Source organism: Pipistrellus kuhlii, unplaced genomic scaffold, assembly GCF_014108245.1.
Source record: "Pipistrellus kuhlii isolate mPipKuh1 unplaced genomic scaffold, mPipKuh1.p scaffold_m20_p_3, whole genome shotgun sequence".
Lineage (NCBI taxonomy): Eukaryota > Metazoa > Chordata > Mammalia > Chiroptera > Vespertilionidae > Pipistrellus > Pipistrellus kuhlii.
Genome location: NW_023425529.1, coordinates 131,256,670 through 131,275,750, shown reverse-complemented (window position 1 = coordinate 131,275,750; position 19,081 = coordinate 131,256,670).

Below are 19,081 nucleotides of genomic sequence, written 5' to 3'. Positions count from 1 at the left end.
ATAGCAGGAATGTGGTTACAGCCCCAAAGGCAGATCAGGGATGTCATTGGGAGCTCCCACTCTGTGCCTTGGGAAGAAAATGGACATGAATCATGTAACATACTTCATGGCCTGCTGTACTCACGCTTCCTTCAATCTTCAAAAGAACAGATGTTTTTAAAAAGAATTGCATATCAATAAAGCTGTTAAGGAAAAAAAGGGCAACTGGGAACTCTTCTAGTCAAACATAAATTTATAGGAATTAATATAATAATTATTATCATAATAAAAAATAGTTGCCATTTGATAAACCTTGCTATGTACTAGACATCATGCTAAATAGGTCGCATTGGCTATCTCCTTTATTACTCATTAATAACTCTTTGAGGTAGATACTATTGTTATCTCCACTTCACCATGTAGACATTAAGGAATGGTGCAAAGTGTCACAGCCAATAGATGGCAAAAACTGAGATATAAACCCAGATCTATCTCATGGCAAACAGCAAGAGCTTAATTGTTACCCTGACTTTTTCCTCTGAATTAGGCAAGAATGGTTTTGTTATTAATAGGTTAATATGATATGTGCTATAGATACTTTAATATATATATTATATGTATATCCAAATATATACAGGGTGGGGGGAAATAGGTTTACAATTGTTTATATGGATAGCAATACAATCCTATATAATAAAGCCTAATATTCAAATCAACCAAATGGTGGAATGACCAGTTAGTGAGTGGGTGGAGCCAGGCTAGCCAAGGCAGGTGCCAGCAGGCAGAGGAAGGACAGCAATCAGGAGGCAGTGATGACCAGTGGCAGTAGTGGAGGAGTGATGGGGGGGGTGGGGGCGAGGCTGGTCATTCCATAGCTGGCGCCATCCCCCCTGGTGGCCCCCTTCTCCCCCCATCCACTAGTCTGCTCCCACAGAGCGGGCAGCAGCAGTAGGATGGAGCTGCTCCTGTTGGTCAGCGCGCTCCCACAAGGATGTCCCCAGTCAGACATCCCCCAAGGGCTCCAGACTGCAAGAATATGCAAGCCCCCTCCCCAGTGCACAAATTTTTATGCACCAGATCTTTAGTAATTAATAAATAATAATAGAAAAATAAACTGTTTCACATACTCACAACTGTAAACTTACTTTGTCCCACCCTGTATATGTACATATATATTTTTCCTCATTCTTTCTTATTCATATTTTCTTCTTGCCTCAGTTTATCGATATTTATTAATTTATTTATTTCTATTTAGTAGACCATTTTAAATCATAAAGAGAGAGCACAAATAAATGAAATAAACAAGTTTCCTTACTTACATATATTGCTTTAGACTAGAGTCTAAAGAGTTAACAAACTAAAAACAACAACAAGAATAAATAGTCATTGCTAAGTACAAAATTAGCTCTGAAGCAAAATGCCTTGAGTACTTAATAACATTGTCCACATTTTAGTTTGAGTCAAGAGAGGAAGTAGAATACATAGCATACTTAAAATGGTTTTACCAATAACTGTTATTACCACAATAGAATCAATTCGTCCATTTTGAAATTCTGAAGGCATTGCACAGAGCAATTTCTGTGAAAGCTCTTTAGTCAGCAAAAGTGATTAAGACCTTTGCTATACAGCTTATTCACAAGGGCCCTTGAGAGCAGAGTGCCCACTCACAATGATTCGTCAGTGGGTCAGCATGAATCATAAGAAAGAATGCACCTGACTGAATCACCAATTCCACTTCCTGTAGCACCTGGTTTTCCTTGGAGCACTGCCATTCACGAACTGCTCCAGCCAAAGCCTTCTCAGTTTATGAAACCTGATAAGGTCACAACCGGAGGTAGTGTGGTAGTGAGACTCACTAGACTTTTGGTGCAAGAGTCAAGAAATCCATCCAATGCCATCAGGAACCAAAACATGTGTGTCTATACAGTTTTATAATGCATGCATCATAAGCTCCCAGTCATTTTAGAGCCATTCCAGTGGAGCACAGGTAAGCATACAGGAAACTGCTAGTATATGTCCAAGTAAATACCAGGATGTAATATTTCAAAATGATTGAGGTACAAAGTATCTGATAAATGTGGCTGCTGAACTGGTGAGTCATCTGTCAGAGTTCTGGCATGAGAATCATCCTACTTGCTAGGCAGCCTGAGAGCCTCTCAGTGTCTCCTTCCCAGTCTCCTCACATCCCCCTGGGCAGGAATAGTGGGGAGCTCTCATCTGTATGAGCTGGAGAACAGTCACTTAGATGAAAATATTTTTTAGATCATGTTTTTGTTTCAGCTTGAGAAAGGCAAATAATGAGGGAAGAAGAGAGATAGAGAGAGAGGGGGAGGGATTGCTCAAACCATTTCATGTTTATATGTACCTTAGTGAATAAACCAGGCTATGAAACCTGTAGATTCAAACCACTAGTATCAGTATATCAATGGGTGAGTCATCTCTTCTGAGTAGATTTACGTTAATTCGGCTCCTAAGGACTGATCTACAAGTCATTTACAATGATAAATTTAACTGTTGGGAAGGTTGGAATGATTGACTTGGCAGATCAATACACTTTCTCCCATAGTTGAGTGACGTGGAAAGTCAGATTAGCTGAAGGTTGTTTTGGGAGCAGGAATGGAGTCAAAACATGAGGCTGAGCAAATTTTGGTAGCACGAGACGCTCGACCAGCAGAGGAGAATCTTACCAAGTCTCTGTTGACAACTTTTTCTTTGGTGACGAGGCATTTTCTACGATTCTACAGTGGATGAGTCTTTTAGGTACACAAATGCTTTCTCCCATACAGGATAGGAAGCAAAGGTTTACGTTTCCACACACTGAGTTACAAAGTTACAACCACATTCTAGTTCTCCTTTATAATATTCCTCTTCAGTTTATCTTGATTGAAGTGTCAGTTGCTTCCAAAAGCTCTATGATTAGATATCCACTATATAAGAATGTTCCAATTTTTACTTTAAGAAAAACTAACTTAGGAAATAAATAAAGGAAACTGTATTTTCAAAATCTTGGGGGACATCTCACCATCATTCCCAGATATTGACCACAGCTTTTAATTTCAACTTAAGATCTACATCAGAAAATTAACAAAAAGCAAGTACATTGTGTACATCTCAGACAAATTTATCTAAAATATTGGATTTATTGCCTGGCTGATATGGCTCAATGATTGAACCAAGAGGTCATATTTCTACCATCGATGTTTCTATCTCTCTCTCCCTCTCCCTTCCTTTCTGAAATCAATAAAAAATATTTTGTAAAATAAAATATTGTATTTATTATAACAAAGTATTTTTTAGACACACACACACACACAAATATTCATTATTTCCACACAAATGGAAAATGAGGAATATGTCCTTTGCAGCTCAAGTTGACCTTATCCATAAGGCTAAAACAATGAAATGCCTGATCAGGACCTTCCAGAGTGTTCACAAGGTTTTGGCTATGATACTGTAACTCTGCTTCACAGCAGAGATTTCAAAAATCTTTGCTCAAGAATAACAAAATGCATTGCTAAATGGGTCATGCCTGATTGTTCTGTCTGCTTCTCTTCCTGCTTTGTGGACAAATTCTCATTTATGCAATCATGGCATTTAAGTACTAGATGAGACCTAAAGAAATTCCAGTTAAGCCTTCTGCTTCAACCCAACACCACATCAGATTACCAGGGCTTACCTTTTCAATTTCTAAAGATTTCCTAAAGCAAAGACCTACAATTTCCTTGCCTAGTAAGTTCTAGAGTTTAATCAAGACGTTCTTTCTTGTGTGTATACATAAGCTTTCTTGTGGCAACTTAAGCCCATTTCTATTTTTTTACCTGTATTGAAATAGAGAACAAATACTTGTTCTTTAATAAATAACATTCCGTAGACTTGAAAACGCTTAAGTTATTCCTAATTGCTTTTCCCCCAGATTAAATTCCCCACAGTCCTTTAATTTTTCTTTATTTATTCTATTTCCCAACATTTTAATTATCTCTGCTTCTCCCTAGATGCTTAACAAATTTTGTAAATCCCATGTAAAATACAGAGAGATCCAACTATACTTAAAATGGTGTCATAAACCTCTAATAATTTCCCCTATTAAATATTTTATCCCATTCTACATATAATTAAGTTGTGACTAGACCTTCTAATATGTTGACTCAGGGAGGAAAAGAAGCCATAACTTGGTGACTTTCCTATGGTTCTCTTAATTCATCTTCAATTTAGGATGACGGAATCTTAGACTTTCCTCTAATATCCCCCATTACCTTTAGTGTATTTACCTTTCTCAGTTAAAAATCATCAGTCAACCAAAGCATTGAGTTCTACCCTGCTACCTAAATTCAAAATTGTGCCAATGTGTCTGCAGTCACTACCTCAGAAGTCGGTGCTAATTTAATTCTATGCCAAACATCGGGTCTTTTCTTTATGACCTCCCAGGAACATTGCCATGAGCAGCTTCACCCTAGTGATCAGATTATTATGATTACTGCACAGCAGTTGAATAGTGATTTTAACAATCTGGTCTACACAGAACCTTGAAATGAGCAATTTGTAAGCAATACAAAGAGATGCTTAGGAGAATAGCTCTCAAAATTACTAGGAACAAAAAAAAAAAAAAGAAAAGAAAAAGAAAGAAATGCTCCATGATCATTAGAACCTGGGGAGATGATTATAGCTGTTTTTCATGAAAATTCTTATAGCCACAATTGGATAAAGGTAGGGGATGGAAGAATGAGTAGGAATCCAAGATAAAAATGGGAAAGGTTAAATTTTATTTAATTTAAATAGCAAATCATCATCAGAAAATAAGAACCCAAGCACATGTCCCCCTTTTAGGTTTAATTCTTTTAGGTTTATTTCTATCTTATAGTCGTATATAAAGAAGCTGTATATCTTAGTGCGTAAGAGCCTGGGCACTGGGGTGGAGTCAGACAGTCTGTGTTCAACTCCTCACTTCCTCTTGAAGAGTTCAGCTTCCTCACTCATTCTTTTCCTTTTTTATATTATATGTAAGCATTTTTATAAGTTCTTTGCAAACATTGATTTATTTAATCCTCCTAATACCCCAGTGAGAGAGAAGTTATCAAAAACCCTATTTTACAGATTGGGAAATGGAAACCCAAAGAGAGTAAGAAAATTGCCCAAGGCCACTCACCTAGAAAATGTCAGATTCAGGCTCTGAGCCCAGGTGGCCCACATTCTGTGTTTGCTGTTAATTACTACTATTAAAGGCCTGTCATTAAAATTAATAAAAATAAATTTTAATTGCCTGGAAAATAATAAATACTCAATAAATAGTGTGGTTTGTGTGTTTGCATGTGTGTGCAGTGGTTGGTGGCAGTGGTAACTAACTGTGTTCCTAACATCCTGTTATTAGTTGACTTCCAAGGGTGTGGTAGGAAATGTCATTTGTGATCAGTAGGGGGAGCTCTTTCCTCTGATTATATATTTACCCCCATCTCAAACCCACTTCCCCACCATTGTGTTGTGAGGTACTTGGGCAAAACCACATGTGTCAAATTTAAACTGAGATGCCATCTCTGCTCCATCGAAAAAAAAACTTCATAAACAAAATCTATAATAATACTGAAAATTTTTCTATTTTCTCAAACTGCATTTATAAATAATCTAGCAAATTCTAATAACACTCCTTTAGTGCCTCAATTCAGTTGAACAAATTATATTTGTTTTGTGAAAAAGTTTTGTTGAGAGTAACAGACAAAGTATACTCTGCCATTATGTAGGAGTTATCAAAATTTTCAGGTTGCATGGCCATAGAAATTATACTTCATTCAGTTCAAAATGTGTTTGTATAAATTTGCAACAACTCTGAGTAAGGCAGTTCTATACCCATTTAGCAGATGAGAATAGCAAGTCCGGAGTAATTGGATTAGCTTAAATGAATCAGGAGCCATTCTTGGGATCCAGGCTTTCAGATCTTTCTCCAGTGCTTTCTGCATTATCACATGTTGGCTGTCATGATGCTCTGCTGGTAACCATTCTTTGCTTCCTTCCTTTTTTCCTCCTGTGCTACACTGAAACTCCGAGCAGCTGTATCAAAAGGTGGTACAACAGAGGGATAAAGAAAATTGGGTCTGAATCCTGTTCCTACCACTTACCAGCTATGTGAGCCTGAACAAATGACTTTCTCCCTCTGTGCTTTGGTTTGTTAAATGAGGATAGTGATTGGATCTATCTCATAGAATTTCTGAGGGAAGCTAACAACATAATCCAAGAAAAGCATTTAGAGAAGTTCTTGGCCTTCAGAAGCATGCAACAACTAGGAAGCATTCATTTTTAAAAAGCTACTTTCCCCTTCCTCCTTTCTTTTTTTCCTCTCTTCACTCCACAAATATCTATGAATAATATTGGAACCAGGTGGCTACTGAGGAAGACACTAGAAATATGAGACCTAGAATGCAAGTCAGGCTTTCAGCTACATACTATGCTACTAGAAAAAAACAAGCCACAGATATCAAGGAGCTCAGGAGCAGGCAATGTACTGTCACCCACATGTCTGTGTTTTATTTTTCCCAGTGGAAGTAATCATGTATTCATTCAACAAAATTTTATCGAGTACATACTCTGTTCAGTGTGTAGTGCTACGTGCTGAAGAGATTAAAAAAAAATAAAGGTGAATAGGGTATAAATTTCACCCCCAAACAACTAAAACCTCATTCAGAAAACAAGAAATATAATAAATAAATGATGAAAGGCAGAGAATATGTGCCATAAGGCAGGGGTAAAATTTTTTTAGAGTTCATTCATATACTTAGTACCACAATCATTCAACATTTATTGGACACAAAGCAGTTTACTTGATACGATTTTGTTTTTTATATAATCCTCACGCAAGGATATTTTTCCTCTGATTTTTAGGGAGAATGGAAGGGAAGGGGAGAGACACAGAAAGAGAACCATCAATGTATAAGAGACCCATCCAATGGTTGCCTCCTACACAAGCCCAGACCAATGCCAGGAATCAAGCCTGCAATCGAGATACGTGCCTTTGACTGGAATTGAACCTGGGACCCTTCAGTCCACAGGCCAATGCTCATCCACTGAGACAAACTGGCTAGGGCTACAATTTCATTTTTTAAATTTTACATGAGCAAACACAATTATCTAGAAAGAGAAACTGGGTGAGTGGGATAAGATGTATTCTTCTTTCCTTCTTTTCTTTGTAATGGTATTATAATAAAATATTTTAATATTTATGGAAAAAATTTATCAAGTGTCTTCTACATTTTGCTAGGAACCTCAAAGGGTCCTTGTTCAGGCAGAAGAGTTTAGTGGGTGAAAAAGAAAAAAAGAAAAAAAAGAAAAAACAAGAACGGTACAGTAAGAAGACTTTCCTTGACCTCAAATGATTCATGTAACTTTTTAATAACTTCAGTGTATTATCTATGAAATGGGGAAAGTAATAACAGCATTGCTTTGGTCACAACAATGCTAAAAAGATACAGTGAAAAACACTTTTATAAATTCTACTGGAAGTAGGAGGATAAGTAAACCAAAGCTATTGATTGGATAATGCAGAAAAATAACATAAACTTTCATTACCAGAAAAACAGAGATGATAACTCTATATAAACTCATATTCCATTCTATGAGCACTGCTCAGAATAAGCCCCTGGGATTCTTATTTCTGGATCTTCTCAGTATCTGGAATAATGATTTGCATATGATAAAGACTCATTAGTATTATGGGTAGAATGGCTCCTAGAAGCTGAAGTAATTTCAGAAGCTTTGGCAAAATTTTTTTTTTCTTAATATATTTAAACGTATTTTCATTGATTTCAGAGAGGAAAGAAGAGGGAGAGAGAGAGAGAAACATCAGTGATGAGAGAGAATCATTGATCGGCTGCCTCCTGCACGGCCCCTACTGGGGATCGAGCCCACAACCTGAGCATGTTCCCTTGATCTGAATCAAACCAGAGACCCTTTGGTCAGCAGGCCAATGCTCTATCCACTGAGCCAAACAAGCTAGGGCCAAATACATTTTCAAATTTCTATAATATCAAAGTAAACTGTAATTTTATTTCAGTTTGAAATAACTTCTTTACCAATTATTCACTATTTTCATATCTGAGTATTTATTGGAATTCACATTGCTTTCTACATGTTTTCTCCCAGCTATAAAGCACAATACAAAGTATGTACTTCTGAATAGTCACAATTTTAAAAACAAAACTGATGGCCTGGATTTAACTCTGATTCTCTTTCCCACCTATGCAACAATTTTTTACTAGCCTGGTGCATGGCACATAGTTGAAAATGCCATACCTGTTTATTGAACTGACTTGAATTCAGATTCTTCAGGCAAGAACTTGAAGTTAGATTTTCAGTAACTATATTTTGTGGTTCAGGTAATACACATTAGCATCCCTATTTCTCTCTCTAACAAATGAGGCTAGTAATGCAAACCATCTATTTAATTTGAAAAGATGTTATGAGGATTCCATTTCAACTGCTATTAAACACTTTGGTATTTTTAGATGGTGGGAGATGTAAGAGCACAAAGTGTCATAACCACTGATTAAAACTTTGCCTTGGGGTTTACCTATCAATCAGCTTTGGAGAAGAATAAAGAAATGTGTGCACAGTCTCAACTTTCCAATCCTCGTTTACATAGAAACCTAGAATATTTTTCTGTAGATACGTTGCTTCTTTTACGTTGAAGTCAGGAGCCTAGAAGAGGAAAGGAAGGAATGAGCCTGCCAGAGGAACAATCTATAGAAATAAGTATTTGTACTTATAAAATACAGGCATAAAGTAAATATTGGTGTGTTTCTTTAAGGAGCTTGAAATGCTCTGCTTCATGTGCTAAATGTTATTGCTAACCTTTTATGGTACTTCAAAGTAAAAAGAAGAGCAGCTTATTAAAATTTTACAGTCTTTTAATAAAACAAAGCATTTAACTAAAGCATAGATGCTGATTTCTTTAATATTTTGCTTAGAAAATCCAAACAATCTTGAAGTGATCCCTGGAAGTGGTTTTGAGGTACTAATGGGGAACTGGGTTAAAGCTGGGACAACTAGGCCTACCTGTGTGAACTTATGTTCCTACTCACAGGGCCAGTTTAGGCTCTAAAAGGAAGGAGGAACTTGTTTCTTCTTACCTTATTAATATTCAACTCACAGTACAAATTCCACTTAGAATCTTTCCAAGACCCTAAGTATGCACCGAGAGATAGAGTAATAAGGAGCTCTATGGTGAATTTCTTAAACAAATAACAGAAGGGAATCATTTTCATATGGAGAGCTTATGTGTGTCAAGGAAACAATATGTAAATGCAATGGAATAAATATCAGTCATAGCAAGTAAGTCTACAGGTGAGGATTTTCAGAATCAGAAGCAATACAACCTCCCTGGGCCTGCTAGATCTGCCATGAAAGTTGAGGACATAGCAGAAGCACTTGAAGACTTGGAAACTATATGATTCAAGGAAAGCCTTTTATCACACCCTTTGCCACCCAACCCTCACCCCAGTGCTCACCTTTTCCATCTCATTAATAGAAACTCCTATTTTACCAGCTTCAGAGATCTCTGAAGAAGTGCCCATATTCTTTACTAGCTTCACTGAAAAACACCATACAATGGAAAGTGTTATATATCATATTGCAAGATTTATTTGACATGGTTGTATTCTTTTATAAGTTTTTCCTTATAAAAAAGTAGAGAGATGTTCCAAAGTATATAATTGTATGACAGCTTCTAAAGGAAGGAGGGCTATGGAAAATAAGAGGAAAAGCCATCTTGAAAACTCAGCATTCTTCTGTTTTATCTAGTGATCCCCATTTAATTAAAATTTTGTGGCTGTAGGATGAGATGATTCAAACTTAAAACACAGAAAAAGGCTAGAAATTCTTAATTATCAATGGTAGTTAAGAATTGATGTGTTATTTTATTTTTTTTATATATTTTATTGATTTTTTACAAAGAGGAAGAGAGAGGGATAGATAGTTAGGAACACTGATGAGAGCAAAACATCAATCAGCTGCCTCCTTCACATCCCTACTGGGATGTGCCCACACCAAGGTACATGTCCTTGACCAGAATTGAACCTGGGACCTTTCAGTTCACAGGCCAAACCAGTTAGGGCTTCACGTGTCATTTTAGTTATAGATGTTCTTATTTCATCAGGTTTACCAAACATTTTACCTGTTGTTGCCAATTTTCATCATAAATAAAAATAAACAACTTTGAAAACAATAGAAATAACTTAATCTTTGAAAATTTAGTAAGTGACCTAGCCAGTTTGGCTCAATGGATAGAGCTTAGGCCTGAGGGTTCAATTCCAGTCAAGAGCATGTGCTCAGGTTGTGCACTCAATCCCCAGTAGGGGGCATGGAGGAGACAGCTGAAAAATGATTCTCATTGATGTTTCTATCTCTCTCTCTCTCGCTCTCCTTCCTCTCTGAAATCAATAAAAATATTTTTTAAAATAATGTAAAAATGCCATTACAAATAAAAAAAGAAAATTTAGTAAGCATTTTGAGATCTTCACTTCCTCAGTGTCCTTATGATAAACTAAAGGCCTAATGCATGAAGATTCATGCAAGATGGGCCTTCCTTCCCCTGGCTGCTGGAGCCACCTTTTTGTTCCAGCCTGGAGCCACCTTTCCATCTTCCCATTCTGTCTAGAGGCCCAGAGCAGCTAGGGCAATGCAGAATGCCACTAGGTGCCTGTGTATGCAAATTAACCCATCATCTTTGTTTGGTTCATTTGCATATTCACGCTTGATTGGCTGGTGGGCATTGCGAAGCTATGGTCAAATTTACATCTTACTCTTTTATTAATGTAGATAATAGTCATCATTGTCTTGCCAAAACCAGTTTGGCTCAGTGGATAGAGCGTCGGTCTGTGGACTGCAAGGTCCCAGGTTCGATTCTGGTCAAAGGCATGTACATTGGTTGTGGGCACATCCCCGGGAAGGGGTGTGCAGGAGGCAGCTGGTTGATGTTTCTCTCTCATCGATGTTTCTAGCTCTCTATCCCTCTCCCTTCCTCTCTGTGGAAATCAATAAAATATATATGTTTTTAAAATAGTCATCATTGTCTTAATTCACAGGCTTAAAAGATAACAAATAGGTGAAATCTTAATTACTACTGACCTAATAACATGCCCTGGACAATTTTCTTTTTGCTCGGGGCGGGGCAGTCATTTTAAAATTCTTAATATTACCTTGTGTGTTTTTTCTCATTTGTCTTTAATAAAAGAGGATTTCAAGAAATAATGACAAAATTATATTGGTGGCTTGAGGTATTGGAATCTTGCTTTTAGTTCCAGATTCTGAAGGAGTGAAAGGCTCAGAGGGAATGGGGATTCTAGACCTGTTACTGTCAGTAACTTGCCATAAATCTTGAGCAATTCTCTTAAACTTTCTGAATATCAGATGCCTCGCTGATTAAAAAAATGAAGATCAGCCGAAACCGGTTTGGCTCAGTGGATAGAGCATCGGCCTGCAGACTGAAGGGTCCCGGGTTCGATTCCGGTCAAGGGCATGTACCTTGGTTGCCGGCACATCCCCAGTAGGGGGTGTGCAACTGATTGATGATTCTCTCTCATCAATGTTTCTGACTCTCTATCCCTCTCTCTTCCTCTCTGGGAAAAATCAATAAAATATATATTTAAAAAAAAAAAAAGGAAGATCAGAAAAGTGACCTTTTCCTTACAAATTTCCTTACAAATTTCACATCCCATGATTTTATGGCAGTTAGGTTGTAGAAGGACACTCATGAAATTTTTTTAAATGGAATTTAGTGGAAAGGTGGATCAATCAAGGTCAGAAACCTTGATTCCAGTTATTGATGCCACTAACTAGTTGAGTGACTGAGCCAAATTAAAGCCTTTCAGAAGCAGAAGGGAGTATTAAAAAAATAAATTAAGGTTTTAAAAGCTGAATGATTCATGCAAGTTACTTATTAACCTTTCTGTATCTCAAGTTTCTCATTTTAAATATGAAAGTGCTTGACTAAATTATCTCTGGAATCTTCTGCCTCTAAATTGCAATGTTATTGCATCAATGTTACAAAAATATTTGGCTATTTCTATTTTCTAGACATGCTTTATCATTCTGATGGTTAACTCACCAGTTTCTACAGTAATCATTGTAAACATTAATTAATTAGCAGTAGATAACTTATGATCAATTCACCACTCTTTCAAATAATTAATGTGGTCCAAGTGTTCATTACCAGGATAGCCAAAACTTGTTGATGAATTGTGTCATTCATTTATTTTCATTTGAGTTTCATTTAACAAATATTCATTAAATTTCTCTGCTTTTTTAAATGATGATTAAATCTTTTCACTAAAATATATTCCACTTTAGGGGGGAGGAACTAAGATGGTGGCCTAGGTAAGCACCTGAAATTGCTGTCTCGCACAACCATATCAAAACTACAACTAAAAGAAAAAATGGATATCATCCAGAACCACAGGAAGGCTGGCTGAGTGGAAATTATACAAGAAGGAAAGAGAAAAGTGCATCTAGACTGGTATGGAGGCGCTCACAGAAACGGGCTGGCAACTGGGTACTCTGTGGTCTTTTTCAATCGGGAGGGAGATGTAAATTCCCAACTGCTCTGAATTCCAGTACTGGGCGAGACTCTGGGGACCCAAACTCATACAGGGAGAAAATGGACTGTCTGGCATCAGGCCTGAACATGAGGGCGGTTTTCTCTCAGATGTTGTTGCAGCTTTCATTGTTCCTGCATGGAACCGTGGGACACAGAGACCAGGGACCTATCGTGGCAGGGTCAACAGGCAACCATTGCTGTTTGCACTGCCCCATGATTCCCTGAGACCACACCCCACCCAAATTACACCCCCACCCAAGCTGTGCCCATCAGCTTTTGCACATAAATGGCTTGGCCTTTTGCAACCTAACCTAAAAAACTGCATCTGGGTCAAAGAACCCCAGAGCTTCCAAAAGAAGGCTTAAGGGTCATCTGTAGCCTGTATTGCTTCACAGCTACACCTCATCTGGGTACCTCCAAACACCAAACAAAGAGGAGGAATCTACAGATCTTCCTGTAGCTCCTGCTGGGTGGCCTCAGGCAATGGTTGACTTTGCACCTCCTTGGAGATCCAAGAGCCAGTGTACCCAGTGGTTAAAGTGAGACCACACTAGAATAAAATTCTTCAGATCCATAAGAGACACACTCAAGGGGCATACTCAGTGAGCACCAAAGCCCCACTGAAGCAAGTCCTGCCCCATAAGGGTGTCTCCAGCACAGCAGTTCTCTCATTGTAGACACACTGGTCCTCATAGCCAATTGGTCTTGAGGTAAATTCTGCCGACTGATACCAACAGCAGTCAGTGCTTAACTACAATAAGACTGTGCACACAGCCCACAAAGGGGTGCAACAAGAGTGTCCACCTCAGGTGACTGGGGAGGCTGACCCACTGGGCCCTATAGGACACCTAGCACAGAAAACCATTCTATCAACACAGGGAAGCAGCCAAAATGAGGAGACAAAGAAACAGGTCACAAATGAAAGAAATTGAGGAAAGCAAACTACTGGATATAGAACTCAAAATCATGGTTACTCAAGAATCTCCTAGAAATCTCTGAGAAATTTAGTGAGACTGTCAGGGATATGAAAAAGGACCAATTAGAAATTAAGCATATACTAGCTGAAATAAAGAATAATATATAGAGATACAACAGCAGATTAGAGAATCCCAAGAAAAAAGTCAAAAATTTGAAATACTAAGAAGCAAAAAACACCCAACCAGAAATGCAAAAAGAAAAAAGAATCCAAAAATATGAAGATAGTATAAGAGCCTCTGGGACAACTTCAAGGGTATCAAGATACGAATTATGGAGGTGCCAGAAGAAGAGAGAGAGCAAGGTATAGAAAACCTATCTGGGGATGTGGGAGTTGCAGAAAGAGATTGGACAAAAATCAAACAGCTATGGATGAGGACAATGGGGGGTAAGGGCATGGGGTGGGATTGGAACGAATGGAGGGGAGCTACGGGGAGAATAAAGAGGGACAACTGTAATAATTTGAATAATAAAGACTTATTTAAAAATAAAATAAAATATATTCCACTTTAAAAAACAAAAAACACTAACCTTCTCTGTGCATCTTTAACTATAAAACTGTGGCCACGGATACTTACTCCATTATACAAGGGCTTTGATGACTCATGACATTTGTAAGGTGCATGGAGGCCCTTGATGGAAGGCACTCCATCTGTTGCAGAGTGTAATTAACATTATGAGTTTACCAAAAGAAACATAAGAGTCATTGTTAAAGAGCATCATGGTGACTGTCTCGTCTTTTAGTCATAAGACACTTCTGATGTGGAAGAAGGTAATAATTTATAATAGCGATAAAAGTAACTTGGACATGAAAAGAGTTAGTTGTTTTTAAATTCAACACAGTCTTTTTATTAATTAGAGGAGCAGCCATGGCAATGTAGTCAACATGTTTTATTTTTGAACTAATAATGAAGACAATTAAGTATCATGCTCTAGAGAACATGCTGGATTCTACAAAATGCTAAAGAAAGTAATGTGATATTCATATGAACTGGGCAAGCTGTTCTTTAGGGAGTTCATTGGCTGCAGATCTGAAAAATTCCTGTTCCTATGGTCAAGAATGGAGAGATGCGGCCTCAATACTCTTTTATATGTACTTTAATTTCTTAACACGCTGCAACAATCCATCGCAGGACTCTAATCTTGATTGCTTGGCAATTCCATGTGAAGGATTTCCTTAATCCCAGCAATCCCTCTGCAAGGCAGGGAAGTTTTGGGCAAGTCCTGAGATCCAGAGAGGACTGTTAAGTAGTTCTCTCTGATAGGTCAAGCCAAACAGCAGTGTGTACATATACGTATTTAATAGAGATTCTTGATAATATTGACAATAATGCTAAAGATGGTGTTACTGATGGGAGTATATGATTGTTTTTACCACTTTGGGATAAGAGGTAATTGTACTCACAAATGACAACAGTTGACAATTTAGTGCCTCTTGCCTTCAATAAAAAAGAGAGGAAAAGAAGAAAAAACATTTCTATTCTTATTCCAGACATTTGGGGTGGTGGCGGTAGGAGGGCATGGAACCCAACAGTAGAGCTAGAAATAGAGGATAAGAATAAATTTATAAGCTTTCTGAAAATTAATTAAATTTGCATTTATCAATGTGTTGTTCAAAAGCAGAGCTTGAAGTAATAAGATTAAAAGTAATAATAGAATGAGAATAAAATACTATCCATGTCCCTTTAGTTTCATCATGTTTCTGGCATTATTCTATGTTCCTATTAGAAGAATACAATTCTACTTTTTATAAAATTAAATCATTGAGGGGTTTGGGAGCAGAGGAGAAGTCAATAGGTAAAGCACAGGAGATTTTAAAGGTAGTGTGGTTATTCTGTACATAATGATGAATACATGGCATCATGCATTTGTCAAAACCCAGAGAACTGGATGATACAAAAAAGTGAAACCTAATGTAAACTGTAGGCTTTAATTAATAATGATATAGCCATATCCAGTCACCAATTTTGTAAAAATGTACCAAAACAATGCAAGATATTAATAATAGGGGAAATATAAAGGTGGAAGATGACAAAGATAATGGAAACTCTTTGAACTTTCTGCTCAATTTTTCTAGCAACCTAAACTGCTTTTAAAAGTGAAGTCTATTTAAAATTTAAAAATAAATAAATCATTGTCCATTCTAAAAAGAGAGAGAGAGAAAGAGAGAGAGAGAGAGAGAGAGAGAGAGAGAGAGAGAGAGAGAGTTAGAGAGAGAAAGAAAGATTACATGTTACTATACACATTCAATTTATTCAAAAGGACGCCAAGGCCGAAACCGGTTTGGCTCAGTGGTAGAGCGTCGGTTTGCGGACTGAAAGGTCCCGGGTTCGATTCTGGTCAAGGGCATGTACCTTGGTTGCGGGCACATCCCCAGTAGAAGGTGTGCAAGAGGCAGTTGGTCGATATTTCTCTCTCATAGACGTTTCTAGCTCTCTATCTCTCTCCCTTCCTCTCTGTAAAATATCAATAAAATATATTTTTTAAAAAAAGGACGCCAAGGAAATTATAACTGCTCCTTTAACCTGTAAGTGTATGTGACATATTCAAAAGAAGCAATATCAGCATAGAGTTCTTATTTTATTCTGAACCAGAAAATAAATTGAAACACCAGCTTTTAAAGTGAGGATCAGTGATCATTACCATTAAATCTACACTTCTATCCTTCAATCTAGTACCAAAACTCAATATTTTACATCAGATAAGATTTCTGTATTTTTTACCAATGTAGATATCAAGTAAACAGGGGAGTAACTATCGATAGATCACATAGATGACTGAATTTTATATTCTGGGTTTTTTGCACTTCCTATTCTGGAAATCTCATGACTCAATATTTAAATCTCATGGGAAAGTAAATGTGAACATATTGTTCTTTAAGGCAAGTCATCTGGAATCAAATGGTTATGGTATAGTAATAATATTTCATATTTATGTAAGGTCTTTATTTCCTGAGTCATCTCACAAATGGATAGTTCAATTAAGTCATAAAAGACAATGCCAGTTACAAGGAACTATTGTGTTAAGACTTTAAGGATTACCAGGGCCAAAACTTACAAACTTCATAATGACTGAATCTATATTTAAAGAGACACTCTCAAGGCCTTCCTTTAGAATTTATTGTCTTTTAAGGTTGTGGGGTAAAATTGCAGCAATCATCCAAAATGTTCTGATGTGGCCAACCCAGGAAAGATTAAGAAATAGGTTAAATTTGACTTTGGAATACCTCCAGGGATAACTAAGTTTCTTTATTCTCAGAAACAGGTCCCTGTATCCCCACAACCCGGGGATTTTTCCTTCCTGCTTTTAAAACATTTGTTGCTCCTGCCCCACCTCAAGTTTGAAGGACAGGCCCCACTATGGTGACCTATATGGGCCTACCCTCCTTTGCAGTGTTCCTGCTGTTACAATAATACCATCCAGTGATTCACTCATTATTCATTCACTTTTTTTTTCCCCTCTTATACTCATTCACTCATTTAATCATTTAACAAGTACATGTTTGGTACCTACTCTATATTAGACCCTAGTCTAGGGCTCCATGATAATGCATACAATAAGAGAAATGTGCCCCCAGTACTTAAGGAGTTTAATTTATCTAGAAAGGTTGACATTAAACACATATCACTCAAATGAGTATTTAATCCAATGGTTAATAAGTGATACAAAGGGAAATGCAGAGTTCTGAGAAACTGTAAAATAGAAGAACCTATCTTAAAGATGTCTGAAAAGAGTTGGCCCAGAGAAATTTAAGGATCAAATGTTTTTTATTCAGTCTAGCCCAGCAGTTGGCAAACTCATTAGTCAACAGAGCCAAATATCAACAGTGCAATGATTGAAATTTCTTCTGAGAGCCAAATTTTTTAAACTTAAACTTCTTCTAACACCACTTCTTTAAAATAGACTTGCCCAGGCCGTGGTATTTTGTGGAAGAGCCACACTCAAGGGGCCAAAGAGCCGCATGTGGCTCGTGAGCCCCAGTTTGCCGATCACGGGTCTAGCCTATCATCAATATGCTAAAACCTGCCTATAGAACAAAGCTCCCTATTCCTTTAAAAATGCAATTAGCTAGTCTGATTCATCATAGTATTGTTCACAGTATTGATACACTGTGGGAAAAGCTGGAGTTACCTTCAGAAGAATGTCTTCTATGTGCGGTCCCATATGTTCATGTCAAAGGAGATACCAAGCCCCTCTGGTATTCTAGATCAGTATTTCCAAATAGGAGAATGGGAGGTTAATTATGATAAGATAGCTCATGGATGAACTAATTTGGACATAGTGATTCATGCTGCCTCCTTTACCTTTACCTGGAGTCGGACCCAACAGTAAGCCTCAGGGAGATGTCATTGAGACAAAAATGGTGTTTTCCGGGTCTCATAACAGGTCCATACCAGAAGAAAGTCCCTGAGAAAAATCAAAGTGATCTATCTCAATGGTGGCGACCATTTAGATCACCTTTTGTAGATCTTCACAAGAAAACCCTCACTGTTATCTCTTGACCTTGGGATACCGAATGAGAGATTCCTTATTAGGGCCATCAAAGCCCAGAGGGATCCAGCATGATACTGATCAGCCAGCAAGCAGGACCCATCTAGACACAACTGTGAGGTAATTTAACTCCAATGTCACTATGTCTCTGTCTCTCCATTCTGAATATCCCATATCACAGGCAGCTGCCCACTTTGTGCTACCAGCTTGATACTCAAAAGTCTACACTGTTATGTCCCAATAGTCAAAACAATATACATAGGTCCTTATTAAAATAGATCTATTCTCTGCACCATTCTTTTAAAAACCTACTATCCCTAAAGAACAATTACATGCCACATCAATTAAGTAGTCAGCCAATATAAATATACACTGAGTGGCCAGATTATTATGCATTCAGAGATCATAATAATCTGGCCTTTCAGTGTATGTCTCTTCAAATTTACTGACTATTTGAAAGTCATATAAATGACAAAGAATTAGTATGCAGAACATATAAGGATTCCTAAAAATGTGAGAGAGATAGAAACAAATTATCCAATAAAATAAATGGACAAAGGATATAAATAGACAACTGAGTAAAAAGAAACTCCAGTTGGCCAATAAATATTAGAAATATGTTCAAAATACTAATAGTCAGGGAAATGCACATTGAGACAAATAAACAAACTCAAAAAGTTTGTTACTAAATAATACATTCCAGAGTGGCAAAAATTGTAAAGCCTGAGAAAAAAGAATGCTGTAGCAAGCATTCTAGGAGTCATCCTACAAGATGATAATGAAGTGGCATACCCTACCTGGGCTTTCCTATTTGTTTCTGTAGAATGAGGATGATCTCTAAGAATCCTGAAAGCCCTACTTTTCTTTAGCCTCCTCTCTCTGTTCAATTAAAAATGATTCTACTGGCACTGGATTCAGGAATGAATGTCATGTGCAGGAGTGTAGAGGGGCAATAGGAGACACTATAGCTCAGAATTGAAACTTAGAAGGATTCCTAAACAAAGCCTCATTTAAAGGAGACTTGAAGGTTGAGTGACATCAACATATAAAGAGGAGTAAAAT